General features: G+C 47.9%; 1 protein-coding gene across 2 annotated transcripts in view; it reads right to left on the bottom strand.

Annotated features, from left to right (window-relative positions):
- LOC118235743 (teneurin-2-like) overlaps positions 1-11807 on the bottom strand; it is a 364321-nt gene extending 352514 nt beyond the window's left edge. For both annotated transcript variants that reach the window (XM_035433481.1, XM_035433482.1), the window contains exon 1: positions 11422-11807. The gene's annotated coding sequence lies outside the window, so the exon portion shown is untranslated. The remainder of the gene's footprint in view (positions 1-11421) is intronic.
- Positions 11808-12943: the final 1136 nt, after the last annotated feature.

The raw sequence follows: 12943 nt of genomic DNA, 5'->3' as shown, positions 1-12943 counted from the left end.
ATTCGCACTCACTGTGAAACCATTGGGCAACCCTGCCCATGGTGCCCACTTCAGCCAATCAGAGCACAATAAAGATCAGCGACGATCCGTGTGCCGCAGCGATCAGTGACCGGCGAGCCCGTGATTCAGTCACAGGGGAGCAGTCACAGCCTTGCGAGGAGCCGTTCCGTAGCTCGCCGAACCGGCAGGACGCGAGAAGGCCAGCGTTGCGCTCCCCGCCGCCACACCTGGGGCGACTGACGCGGCCGCTAACGGGGGGGCTGTAAGCAACGGCGGGAGTAATTCACCGCGATTGCGGTCGTTCAGTAAAAAGATTTTTTTAAAAGATGCCAGACGCATCTCTCTGAATGAGCAGCGTTACGATGTGCGGTTATGGAAGTCTGAACATTAAAAAGGATCCCCGCGCCTGTTCAACAGACGAGAAATAAAATCGAATAAAAACCCGCGCGCGTCCTGCGCAGAGGGCAAACCCCGCGCGCGTGGCGGATATCGACACTTTAACTCTGCGGTTAATGTGAGCGCAATGACTCCTCCGGCCTCCTGTCCTGTTGCTGACTTGGTAATGAACACAGCACAGTGTGAGCCCTGCCACGCTGAAGGAGGAGGGCAGGAGCAGGCTACCCCGGACGAGCCCCCCCCCCCACCCTGCTCCACACCCCCCTCTGTGGGCGGGCTTGATTAGACTGCGCGGGGCCTTCAGGCTCCGGAGACGCTCAGCATGACCGAGCGTAATTACTGACTCCGCACCCCCACAGTCACGCTTCCACTAATTTAAACAACTTCAGAATTGCTTCTTTTTTTTTTTTTTTTGCTGCTGCAATTAAGCAAGAAAAAAACAGAAAAGAAGAAAGAAGAAAAAAAAACAATATTAAAATGCTAAAGACTAAAATACTCTCTTAAAAGGTTGAATCATTCTTAATTTATCTGAAACGATTAAGGTGGATTAGGCGATTGTGGGGGAGGGGGTGGTGGGGTGTAAGCTGCAGACATTAGCAGTCAGTGCAGAGATGCACAGTGACAGGATTTTACACACTGTGGGCGTACACAGGGGTGTGTGCACAGGCTGGTTTACACACACTGTGGGCGTACACAGGGGTGTGTGCACAGGCTGGTTTACACACACTGTGGGTGTACACAGGGGTGTGTGCACAGGCTGGTTTACACACACTGTGGGCGTACACAGGGGTGTGGGCACAGGCTCGTTTACACACACTGTGGGTGTACACAGGCTGGTTATCACACACTGTGGGTGTACACAGGGGTGTGTGCACAGGCTCGCTTACACACACTGTGGGCGTACACAGCGGTGTGGGCACAGGCTCGCTTACACACACTGTGGGCGTACACAGGGGTGTGGGCACAGGCTGGTTTACACACACTGTAGGCGTACACAGGGGTGTGGGCACAGGCTCGTTCACACACACTGTGGGCGTACACAGGGGTGTGGGCACAGGCTCGTTCACACACACTGTGGGCGTACACAGGGGTGTGTGCACAGGCTGGTTCACACACACTGTGGGCGTACACAGGGGTGTGTGCACAGGCTCGTTTACACACACTGTGGGCGTACACAGGGGTGTGTGCACAGGCTCGTTTACACACACTGTGGGCGTACACAGGGGTGTGTGCACAGGCTGGTTTACACACACTGTGGGCGTACACAGGGGTGTGGGCACAGGCTCTTTACACACACTGTGGGCGTACACAGGGGTGTGGGCACAGGCTTGTTCACACACACTGTGGGCGTACACAGGGGTGTGTGCACAGGCTGCTTTACAAACACTGTGGGCGTACACAGGGGTGTGGGCACAGGCTTGTTCACACACACTGTGGGCGTACACAGGGGTGTGTGCACAGGCTGGTTTACACACACTGTGGGCGTACACAGGAGTGTGTGCACAGGCTGGTTTACACACACTGTGGGCGTACACAGGGGTGTGGGCACAGGCTCGTTTTCGAACAGCTATAAGAATCCCACATTACTTCTCATGTCAGTTGCTGGAATCTCACATAACATAACATAACATAACATAACATAACATAACATAACATAACACAATGAGAACAGGCAATTCAGCCTAACATTGCTCGCTATTTTCCTAATCTAATTGTACCCACATCCCTTGTCATTCATCCCCCACCTCCACCCCTTCCATCTTAGCTCTCCTTTTTTTTTTGGAACCCTTTTTTAACCATCCGCTACCCTCCCATCCATCAACACATTGAACAATCTCACTGTAAATGTCTGGTGCAGTACCTTGTTTTAAAAATTATAAAAATGATAAAAATTGTTTAAAAAATTATACACTATTATGTAATTATACACTACTAAAATTATGCTATTTCTTGGTGGGGAAACATCTTGAGTGAACAACCACTCTAAAAAGCCAATATGTACCTTGTAATTGAAGTCAGATATTTGATGTGGGGAGGCAGTATATTTTTGATGGGAGGTTGGGGGGGGGGGGGCAGGTAGGGTGCATACTGCATGGCTGTGGACCAGTGGGCAACTCTAGACCCAAGAGAGGCAGAGACCAGCTCCACACAACGCAGGGCTCCCAAGAGCCGAAACCCGGTTCTGTCGCCTTCCCCCAAAAAGCAACCGCAGAACGACCGCACCGTTAGCCAGCCTTCGCCGCTAGCAGGGCTGGGCCTGCCGCCAAATACCGCCACACGGCCCTGTTCACCCACACTTCCTCTGAGCCCAGTCGGAAAGGGAAACTAAATGAAGGCCAGTTTCCTGCGGAGGAACGCAAGGAGAAGAAACAGCCCGGGCGACAACAGGGTACTTCAGCTGGATTCGTCTCATATCAAAGACCTCTCTACCGCTAAAGGGGGAAATCCAGCACTGTTGAGACTCGGGAAAAAAAAGAATAACTATCTTTAGAAAACACCAGCATGTTTCTGAGACCTTTCTTTGGATGCGACAAGCGGCTCGCTTTCTATGCATGCGCTCACCTGTTTGGGGCGTGGATGTGCAAAGGATGGGGCGATGGCAGCTTCCTCTCTGCAACAAGTTGAAACCTTTTCTGCTCTTTTTGGTCTCTCCACCAGAGACATGACCTGTCATCATCGTCAGACACAGATCCTACACTCATCCTTTGCTACACAAAAAAAAAATGTTTTCAAGCACCTTTAAAGCACCATCCTCTTGAACTGTTTGTCTTCATTTTATGTCGACACCTGTATAGGTTGTGTATTTCTACCACAATACCTCACTTTTAAACAAGCCAAATTACTTAATTAGTTTGTTTTAACTGCCTTTTCCCCAATTTCAAATATTTTTGTATTTCCTTGCTACAATTTACTCTGGAAAATAGGCTGAATGTTGGGCTGAAATGGCCTCTTCTCGTCTTTATTACATTTATGTTTATTATGTTATGTCATGTACATCGTCTTTTTCTATGCTGCTGTATTATGACTTTACGTTCTTTTATATGGAAAGCGCTTTGAACATAATGGGAAAGCACTTTGTAAATATACTCCGTCATTATTACCGCCATGCTTGTCTGCTGGCATCGATTCCAAACAAGCCCCCGCGCAGATCAAACCCGTCGTCGGGGCGAGGGGACGAACACGGGCGGCACGCGTCCCTACATCAGAAGCACAAACGGGCCGCTGACATTTTTAGCTTCTCTGAACTGATTTCCTGGGGACCCAGGGGCAGACCCCCCCTCCCATCCCCCCGGCTGCTCGGCGTCCGTTTCCGATGGAGACGGACGGCACGGCCGCGACGCTCGCCGCCAGGCTGCGCGGGCTGCTCTGCCGCCACAACAAACCGGCCCACACCACCCACCTTCCTCACACTCCCTCGCCTCTGCCTATCAGCTGAGTGTTCCGGAATGTTCCGTACTGTACTGTACCAACCGCGCTCCTCCGTCTGCTCAGGCTTGACTCACTCACTCATAATTACAGGACGGGAAGTGGGGGGGGGGGCATGCAGTGGATAGTACTGTCATCTAACAGCAAGCAGCAAGAAACCCCCCCCCCCCCCCCCGAAATCCTGGCCAGGACCCTTCTGTGTGGAGCCTGCATGTTCTTGCGTGGGTTTTTCCTCCAGGAACTCCGGTTTCCTCCCACAGTCCATAGACTATGCAGGTTAAGGCCAGTTGGAGTGTGTGAGTGAATGCCATGCATGCCCTACAATGGATTTCCATCCTGTACAAGGTTTATTCCTGCCTCTCGCCCAATGCATGCTGGGATAGGCTGCAGCCCTCACGACCCCAACCAGAAATAAGCAGGGTAGGTAATGGGTGGATGAATGAATGAATGGACATAATTGCAAGTGATGCTTTTACATGAAAAAAAAAAAACCTTGAACTTTTTCCACTGAACTCGCTAAACTAGTCATGAAGAAAAAAACTGGCCTTTGCACTTAAAGCTAAGGGCAATCGTCGACTGACTGCAAGCCAATCTATTTCTATACTTAGAGCTACAAATGTCAGAATGCGCTTGCCGGATCGCTACTGAAAAAAAAGCTCGCTGAGTGGTTAGCGTAAACAGAAGCACTGCGCTGTGGAGATTTTTTACAGCCAATCTGCACGGTAAACTCGGAATCTGAAAATGAATTGAGTCGGTAAAACTCAAATTGAGTTTATTTCATTGCACCCTTTAAGAAAAAAAGCAGGCCTCCTGGGACACTATTTGAGCAGCAGTCTGCTTTGACCAGAGTGAAAGAAGTTAATACACACCATAGCGCGTTGAGGCATTCATTAACCGTGAAAAGAGAAGCTTCCCTGGAATGAATGCGGAAATTGGTGCGATTTCAAAGAGTTTGGGTGGGGAACGTGGAAAAAAGGAACCCTGACGTTAAATGTTTAATGAACCGGCCGAGCGGTAAAAAGGCCCCGCCAGCCGTCCGTCAGCGCTGATTTATTAAATACATCTCCTCCGCTCCCGTCCGCTTTCCAGCACAGCGCGTAAAACAAAGCACCGGCGTAATGCCAGGAGAAGTGTGATCCCTGCAGCTCCGCAATAACAGAGAGTGAGAGAGAGAGAGAGAGAGAGAGAGAGAGAGAGAGAGAGAGAGAGAGAGAGAGAGAGAGAGAGAGAGAGAGAGAGAGGCCTTCAAAGGGACACGACACAAGGACACACAGGAGAGAGGGGGGGAGAGAGAGGGAGGGGGGAGGGGGGGAGAGAGAGAGAGGAGAGACGAAGAGAGACAGGGAGAGAGAGACAGACAGACAGTGAGAAAGCAGGAGAGACAGACAGACAGACTAGACAGACAGACAGAGGAAAAGAGAGAAAATCAATCAACTCTTAATTGTGCAAAGGACAACAGCCACATGAGATGACATCACAAAATAAACCGTGCCACTTTGCCAGGACACTCAAGAAAAGCATGCTGGGTAAACATCCATGTTATGACGTTGAACAAACTCGAGTCCAAAGAGTTTTCGGAGAGTTGGTATGCCTTAATGGACTCTGAACCCAAGGCCCACCCTTAAAGGGTTCTAAAGATAGATGAGATTCAAACACAACTGTCAATCTGTGTGCAGACTAAAACCGGGGGGATCCAAACCTTGGGCTCATCGATCTCAAGAGACATGCGTCCATACACTCGTATGAAACAGCAATTTAAATGCAGCCTGTAGAGAGTGCTGAATAAAGATGTGAACATCTAAACAATTTTCTATATATGGAGCGGGGTGCACCGCAACAAACTGTCATGGCTTCATTCGTTGACATGGAATTAGCTCAACATTAATGGACCGCACATCAAGATCCAAGAGCTAAGCACTGGCATGCACATAAAAACCAACATTCGTGCGTGAAGCGGTAACGAGCAGACGACCATTAAAGGTCTTAATCTGCCGGTGCGAGGGACAGAGTGCGGGACGTTAAGCGCACAGAATCCCCTGCACAAACGGACGCTCTCGTGAGACAGGCGGGGTCAGCGGCAGAGCCGAGGTAAACGTCAGGTGACGCTCGCCTCCGCGGCGTCGCGACTGGCGCGTCGCCCTGGTGCATTAAGGCTATTGCTCCGGCCCCACCACATATCCCATAATCCCCTAATCTGCTGAGGCCCGGGACTCCCGGCTTGCATCTGTCGGGCCGAGGGAGGAATTGCCACAAACACCCCCCCCCCCCCACACACCCTTCCCTCCCTGCCTCCTCCCCCAACACTACCCCCCCCAACCTGATCCCCCTCTCTCACCCTCTCCACTCCAACGCATCAACTGGCCATCCATCACACACGTGTCTTCGGGCCGTTCCACGCCAACCTCCCCGTCACAACCCTGGTGGGGGGAGGGGTTGGCGGGGTGGGGGGGGTGGAGGGGTGGCAGGTGTGGGTGAGGGCAGGTTGGGGGAGAAGGTCCCCACCCCTGACACCTTGCCATTTCCCCTTCACCAACCCATCAACCTTTCAAGGGCTGTCAGCCCAAAACCCCCAGCACAGAATATTTACAAGGGAGAAAACCTGTAACGTTAGAGGCACTGCTGTCCTTCAGTTCCAACCCCATTCCTATTCGTCATATGGCTTATCCAGGGCTTTTTACTTATTCAACAAAAATGTTTTTGGCATGTTGTCCATTCATTTAGCCGGAGGTTTACTGAAGCAGTTTCTGTTGGCTACCGTGCTCAAGAATACAATCGAGGGTTACAGTTCGTAGTCCGAAAAACCTAGGACAGAGTTAGCCTTTTTGAGCAATGGGGTCCCTCGGCAGATTTCCAATGCTTTCTCCCCCTATAGGGATTTCCATTTATGCAGAAAATACATTCTGTAGTTAACATACGCCTAAGAGAGTTTCACATTTTGTTCATAGATTACTACCGTTAACATCTCAGCTGTGAATTTTGAAGCTGTTATGGGCTTTAAAAAAAAAAAGTGGTGATACTGAAACAACAACAAACAGTCACATTCCGCTGAGCACCACTCAGTTTTCATACGAGCCCGCCTTCACGCGACGACCACTGCAGCTTCACTGTCATCACTGTGACACGCTACAGCAGGGGCCCCTCCTGGGAGCAAACCTGCAGCCCCCCATAGCTCGACCTCACCCTCAAATCACATGACACCGCCAGCCCAATCAGGATGAACAGGCGCCCCGTTGTCGCGGGAGCAGCGGCGTGCGGAAGGCGGCTGGAAGCGCGTTTGCTGAAGGAACGCGGGTTAATTTGACTCTAATGGAGATTGATGCAGATTGATGGCTTTGCCCTTCCGCGGGAGCCGCGGGGACCGGCGGCAGGCGTAAATATCCAGAGCGGACGTGCCTCGCGGTAAAGAGGAGCGGGACGAGTAGGCGGCCGATGCATTAAACAGGCATTCCCGCCAACGTGGCCGTGGCCCTCTGCCGTCCTACTGGGACCCACCGTAGAATAAACGAATAAAGCGTATCTGTGGATGCTACACACGCCTGTCCTTACTGTCGCTACGCTGAAATCTGACTGTAAACTATCAAAGGAAATGTACTCACAATTCATATTCTGACGCAATGTTACAGGTGCTGGTAGCTGGGCCGTCCAGGCTCTACTCCCCGATACAACAACGTGCCTCAGAGATTAAAAACCCGTCATGACCTTGCGAGGGCCAGCTGTGGCCGGCAGCGTGTCTGCACCAGCCGTACAGGAAGCGCTGTCCTCCAGCACAAAGGCTGCTCGTTCAGCTCAGCTGGTGGACTGCAGAATGAAAGAGGCGGTGGTTTCCATCAACACGCTGTGGAGCAGGGGAGCCCGACTCCAGTCCTGGCGGGCCACCGTGTCTGCAGGTATTGGTATTTGTGGCTTCCTTTCAAATCAGCAGCCAGTTAAGGCCTTTGGGGAACCCACCAAAAAAACCAGCAGACGCTGTGGCCGTCCAGGACCGGAGACGGACACCCCTGCTGTGGGGCACGCCCGTACTTGTCTCTCCAAAACTCACAGGGGATACTGTAGCAACAGGATGGTCTTATAAGTGTATTTGGGGGGGGGGGGGGGGGTTCACAGAATTTAAAAAAAAAAAAAAGGAAATATAAAGACAGTACAAAATTCATGATGATCTTTCTCTAAATATCAGCGCAATCTTGTCTAAAGCCTAGTTACCTGCCAGCTAAAAAAATAAGCCTTGTGCGGAGGCCTGGTCTGCTATCGGAAAAAGTGCCAACTGATCGATACTGAAGCGCTTCTATCCTCATTCATTACTACTGTTTTCTCATTACAGAACCAAACGCTGAAGCACTAATGAGACCACTGAGGCAACCTTCTCGCGTCTCACTAAACATCCGTCCCACCCCGGAGCACTCTACTGTCTGCGTTGGCTGAAAGAGACACTTGACTGCACTCTACGTGCCACCTTATAATCTTCCAGTTCAGGGATCGCGGACAAATATCTCAGACGCGAAACTTTCATTGAAAACGTCAGTTTTTTTTTTTTTTTAACTTTCCCATAGCATTGAAATGTATTTTAACGCAACCGTAGTCCTGACTGCACACACCACGTCTTATCAGCATACTCTGCTGGTGTTTCTAGGATAATGCAAATGCGAATCTTTATGTATTGGGATTTTTTAAAAATCCGTAGGAACAATCGCAGGTGCAGAATTTGACGGAAAGGATCTTCACCCGAGGATCTTCACATATGGGTGCGAGACATGAGGAGACAGAACGTCGTGCTTAGAACAACGCAAATGAAAAGCGAGCTCATTTTGAAGATGCAATGCAACTCTGATTTAAGAATGCATACTGTTTTTTTGTTAAGGTAAATGATACACAATGTTACTCGGCAACATTCATTAAACTGTGTTTTTTAAAATGAATTAGGCCTCAGTTAGTGTCCATATTTGGGTTCTTAGGGGGCCTCTCCATGGCTGCTCATATGGGCCCTACTCACCCACAGCACCTCCCAGTAATGACGCTTCTGATTTGGGCAGTTAAGTCTCCATCACAAACTAGGGTGGGGTTCGTTTAACCAAGGAGCTCAGAGTTTGTATGCTTGTCAAACTGGTCTTCCTCTTTAGCTTGTTTTTGGTCGGAAACAGTAATATGGTTTTTAAAAAACCTCTACCCCCCCCCCTTCTTTTTGGGAGGATATTACATCTCGACCCCCCCCCCCCCACACACACACACACACACCTACATGTGCCACACAGACCGGCTTCTCCATGCCAACCTGCGCCAGGTCACCCAGACGGAGATCCAGAGTGACTGAATCCAGATGCCCACTGGCTGTCAACCCATAGCCCGCTGGGCAAGGAGCAAAACTAAGCGTGCCCTCCGTTAGCCCCCCCCCCCCCCCACCTGGCATGCCCTACCAGGCAAAATCAGGGTTAAGCGACAGGGCTGTTCTTATTGATTCTGTTCTTGGGCTGGTGTATGTGAGAAACAGACATCTGACATCTAAAACAAACAAAAACAAAACAAAAAACTGTGGTGTGATATAGTGGTTAGGGAACTGGGCTCGTAACCGGAAAGGTCACAGTTTCAGCTCACCGGAAGGACCCTGCAGTTGTACCCTTGAGCGGGGTATTCAATCTGAATGTGAAAATGGCTAAATCGCTCTGGATAAAAGCATCGGTTAATAACGTAACAAAGTAATGAAATAAAAGATACATTTAAAAAAATCTATGAACCGAAAGACAAGAAAAACACAAGCTGATATGTTACATGATTTCATAGTCTATATTATATACGCTCCCTATTTAGTGAAGAAAAATAAGACTACTGAGACTCACAAATGCTTGTCTTTCTGGGAGAGAGACTGCAAACCTGTCAGCCAGCTGTATGCCTGTAGGCCTTTCCCAGCGTGACTTGGCACCATCTTTCCCATTATTATGACCATTCGTCATTCATTTTGCATTTTTATCCTGATTTGACAGTAGCGTATTGTGAGCCGATGCCAACAAACTTTAATTCGAGAGACGGTAGGAAATGAAGGAGTGCACAGAGAGGATGGACATGCGGATCAAAACGAAGTACCTCATCCTTCCACTACAGTATTTCTCTCCAGAATCTCTGAGTAAGGGCTGATGCCACATGACCACCGAAGGCCGGTAAGAAACGGCTTCTGCCAGTCAGCCGTAATAAGCGGCCTCTCACAGACACTAAGGGACGGACTAACCCGAGTACAAATGTTGAAGACTTTCAGTGACTGTCACAAAGCGCCCCCAGCCCGCTGACAGAACACGCAGTACAGTCACCAACACTCACTCATTCTCTCCCTCACTCGGCCTGTATCCTCAGTGACCACTCGAGAGAGAAAGAGTCCTCTGCCATGTAGCCTGTAGCTCTGAAAATACACACACACGCACACACACACACACACACACACACACACACACACACACACATTTTTTGTTTACGAGGACTGCACTGTTTACTGTGCCCTGCAAACAAGAAAACAGCTGACAAGTCATCCTTTCAAACACAGGGCTGTGCGTTTCTTTTGCTAAGCATTTAATGATGCAGGTCTTAAGATGGAACAGATACAAGCAGGCAGGGAGCGCAGCCAAAATGACCTCGGGCTCGGGGCTATGATACGATTTCAGGAAGGCAACCGCGCGCAGCGCATTCTGTGAAGAATGACGGGAATGCGCATTTGAAATCTTTTAGAGCTCGCGGACGCTAGGTCTGTGGATCACGCGGGTCAGCGCACCGCTGCGACGCAGAGATTGAGCTGCACATTTATGCAACAGCTGCAGCGGATGTCCAGGGCGTTTAAATGCCGATTTATTCAGGATTTTGCTGTACCTAAAAAAAGACTCAATTTAGCAACAATCACACGGTAACAACAACAACATACTTAATGGAATATCCTCACGTACTGTGTTACTCCAATTGACCTAATAAATCATATCTCAAGAGAATTAACTAAAACTTTGTGTAGCCTACGTGACACTTCACGAGGGATCTGGTACTGCGTACCGCGCTGCATTTAAAACCCCATGAATACTAGAACATGTGAGATTACAGCGGGCAGATAGCGTTCCCATCAAGGACACAAGATGAGACGTTGCGCTGCGTTTTCCCGTTAAAAACGCTTGTGTGCTGGTATTTCGGGCAGGTATGCCAGACGGGCAGCGACGCAGTCACGTTGAACGACGGCTTATTAAACTAGACGCACTCTAACATGTACTCCCATGTCCCAAGTAGCCCAGCGGCTCCAACCCTTCCAAGAAATTAAGAAATGTTGACAGTTGCACGAATACGTTATGTGACGAAGACCGCGTGTTTTCAGAGCATGCGATGTCTAGCCACTCTTAGGGAAATCTCTTACAAGTCCAGAGCCAAAGAACTGACAGTAATGGTCACGGCATCGATTTTACGTCTTTTAACAGCCGTCGCCGTTGACACACAGAACCCGTAATGTTGATGCAAATCACACCGAGGCTTACTGGTACAGAGATATCACTAAATACGCGATGCTACGCTTACATGCAGCGATAGAAGTGTAGGAGTTCTTGCGTCGTGTATGACAGATACACAGGAATATGCTCGTTTCCTTACCTGTTTTAGAAGAAACGTTCCTTTTTTTCTATTTCTTTACCACATTCTTTTTCCCCCAAGAGGAAAGTTTTTCTCTCCTGGTCACACGGTATCTGATGCCGAGTTCTTTCGTTTTCTGGTTTCCCCACCGGTGCGAACAGTTCCTTCACTTTGTATAAGCTAATGCCTTTGGCAAAAAAAGGAGAGGGGAGAGCGGAAAAGGGAATGAGTGACTAAACAAATATTGTATTGAATTAAATTATAAACAAAGCGATAACACCGTCCCTTTAAGTGAGTTTCTTTTAAGCAAACACAGATCGAAATGTGCCAAGATACATTTGTTTTGTCAACGTCTTCGTTTGATTAAACACGGGCAGACGAGGAGTCTGAATGGGGGGCGACATTCAATCCACTGTTGTGGCGCGAGGCTCATTGGAATCTACCATTCGCTGCGAGGGAGAACCACTCACCTCACAGCACCGGCCAGGAATACCAATCAAACACGAAGAGGAACCCTTTGAATTGACAGATAATTAGATCTGTGTCGATCATGTGTTGTAGGTGAAGTTTTCATACACTTATTTGCGCTGGAATTACTTAGTGATCCATGCTCTTAATTAAATGTGTGGTTCAAATGCCATGTGCGAAATTATGTTAAGTGAACAGTGCACATCTGTAGGGAAGCGCCTATTGATATTGCTGCATTTGTTATGATACTTTTTTTTTGCGCGTGGAATATAAACAGCACAAGATGCTGAAAATTGGCAAATGGAATGAATGTGCCAAGATAACGTTTACCTGTTTAATGACCTTAAACATAACGGACAGTGCAATATTCACACATTAATTTGAATGCTTCAGCTTCAATTTAATTTGAAATTCAGAATGCATTTTCACAGGACTGGAAAAGATGTGTGTCTGCTACAAATTATTGTGGTCTGTGAATTCAGCCTGAAATACAAGAATGTCAGTAAAGAGCGTTATTAAATATAATATTGTGTTACACTTAGTAATGATTTTCAGGAATTCACCTGCCTGTTTCAAAATGTATTTTTAGATGCAGAACTGTATTCATTGTGAACTAATAAATCTAAATATCTTATTAATAATCCTTTCTTTTATTATTAATAATAATAATAATAATAATAATAATAATAATAATAATAACACAGTTTATTTGTTCAGTGTCTGTGTTGAGAATATGAGCAATAATATCCCATTGCACTTACAGTCACAGAATGTTAATTTTTAAATCAAATTAGCATAATATTTCCCCCTGCAGATTGAAACACAATCTAAATTAAAATGAATTAATGAATTGAAAAAATACATCACATCATTTTTTACATTTTTTATTATTGGAACTGAAATATGGCTAATTTTAATCCCTAGCTGACATGTTCAGATGAGCATAGGGATAGCACTACATTCTCAACAGAGCGTATTTAAAGAACAAAAAAAAGTTGAAATTAGTCCATTACATTTCATTTAATTAAATCATTAATCAGTTACACTCTAGTTGAGAGTTCATTCTTTTTTTAAT

This window comes from Anguilla anguilla, chromosome 9 (genome assembly GCF_013347855.1).
Source record: "Anguilla anguilla isolate fAngAng1 chromosome 9, fAngAng1.pri, whole genome shotgun sequence".
NCBI classification, from domain to species: Eukaryota; Metazoa; Chordata; class Actinopteri; order Anguilliformes; family Anguillidae; genus Anguilla; species Anguilla anguilla.
This window is presented reverse-complemented; position numbering and strand designations above follow the sequence as displayed.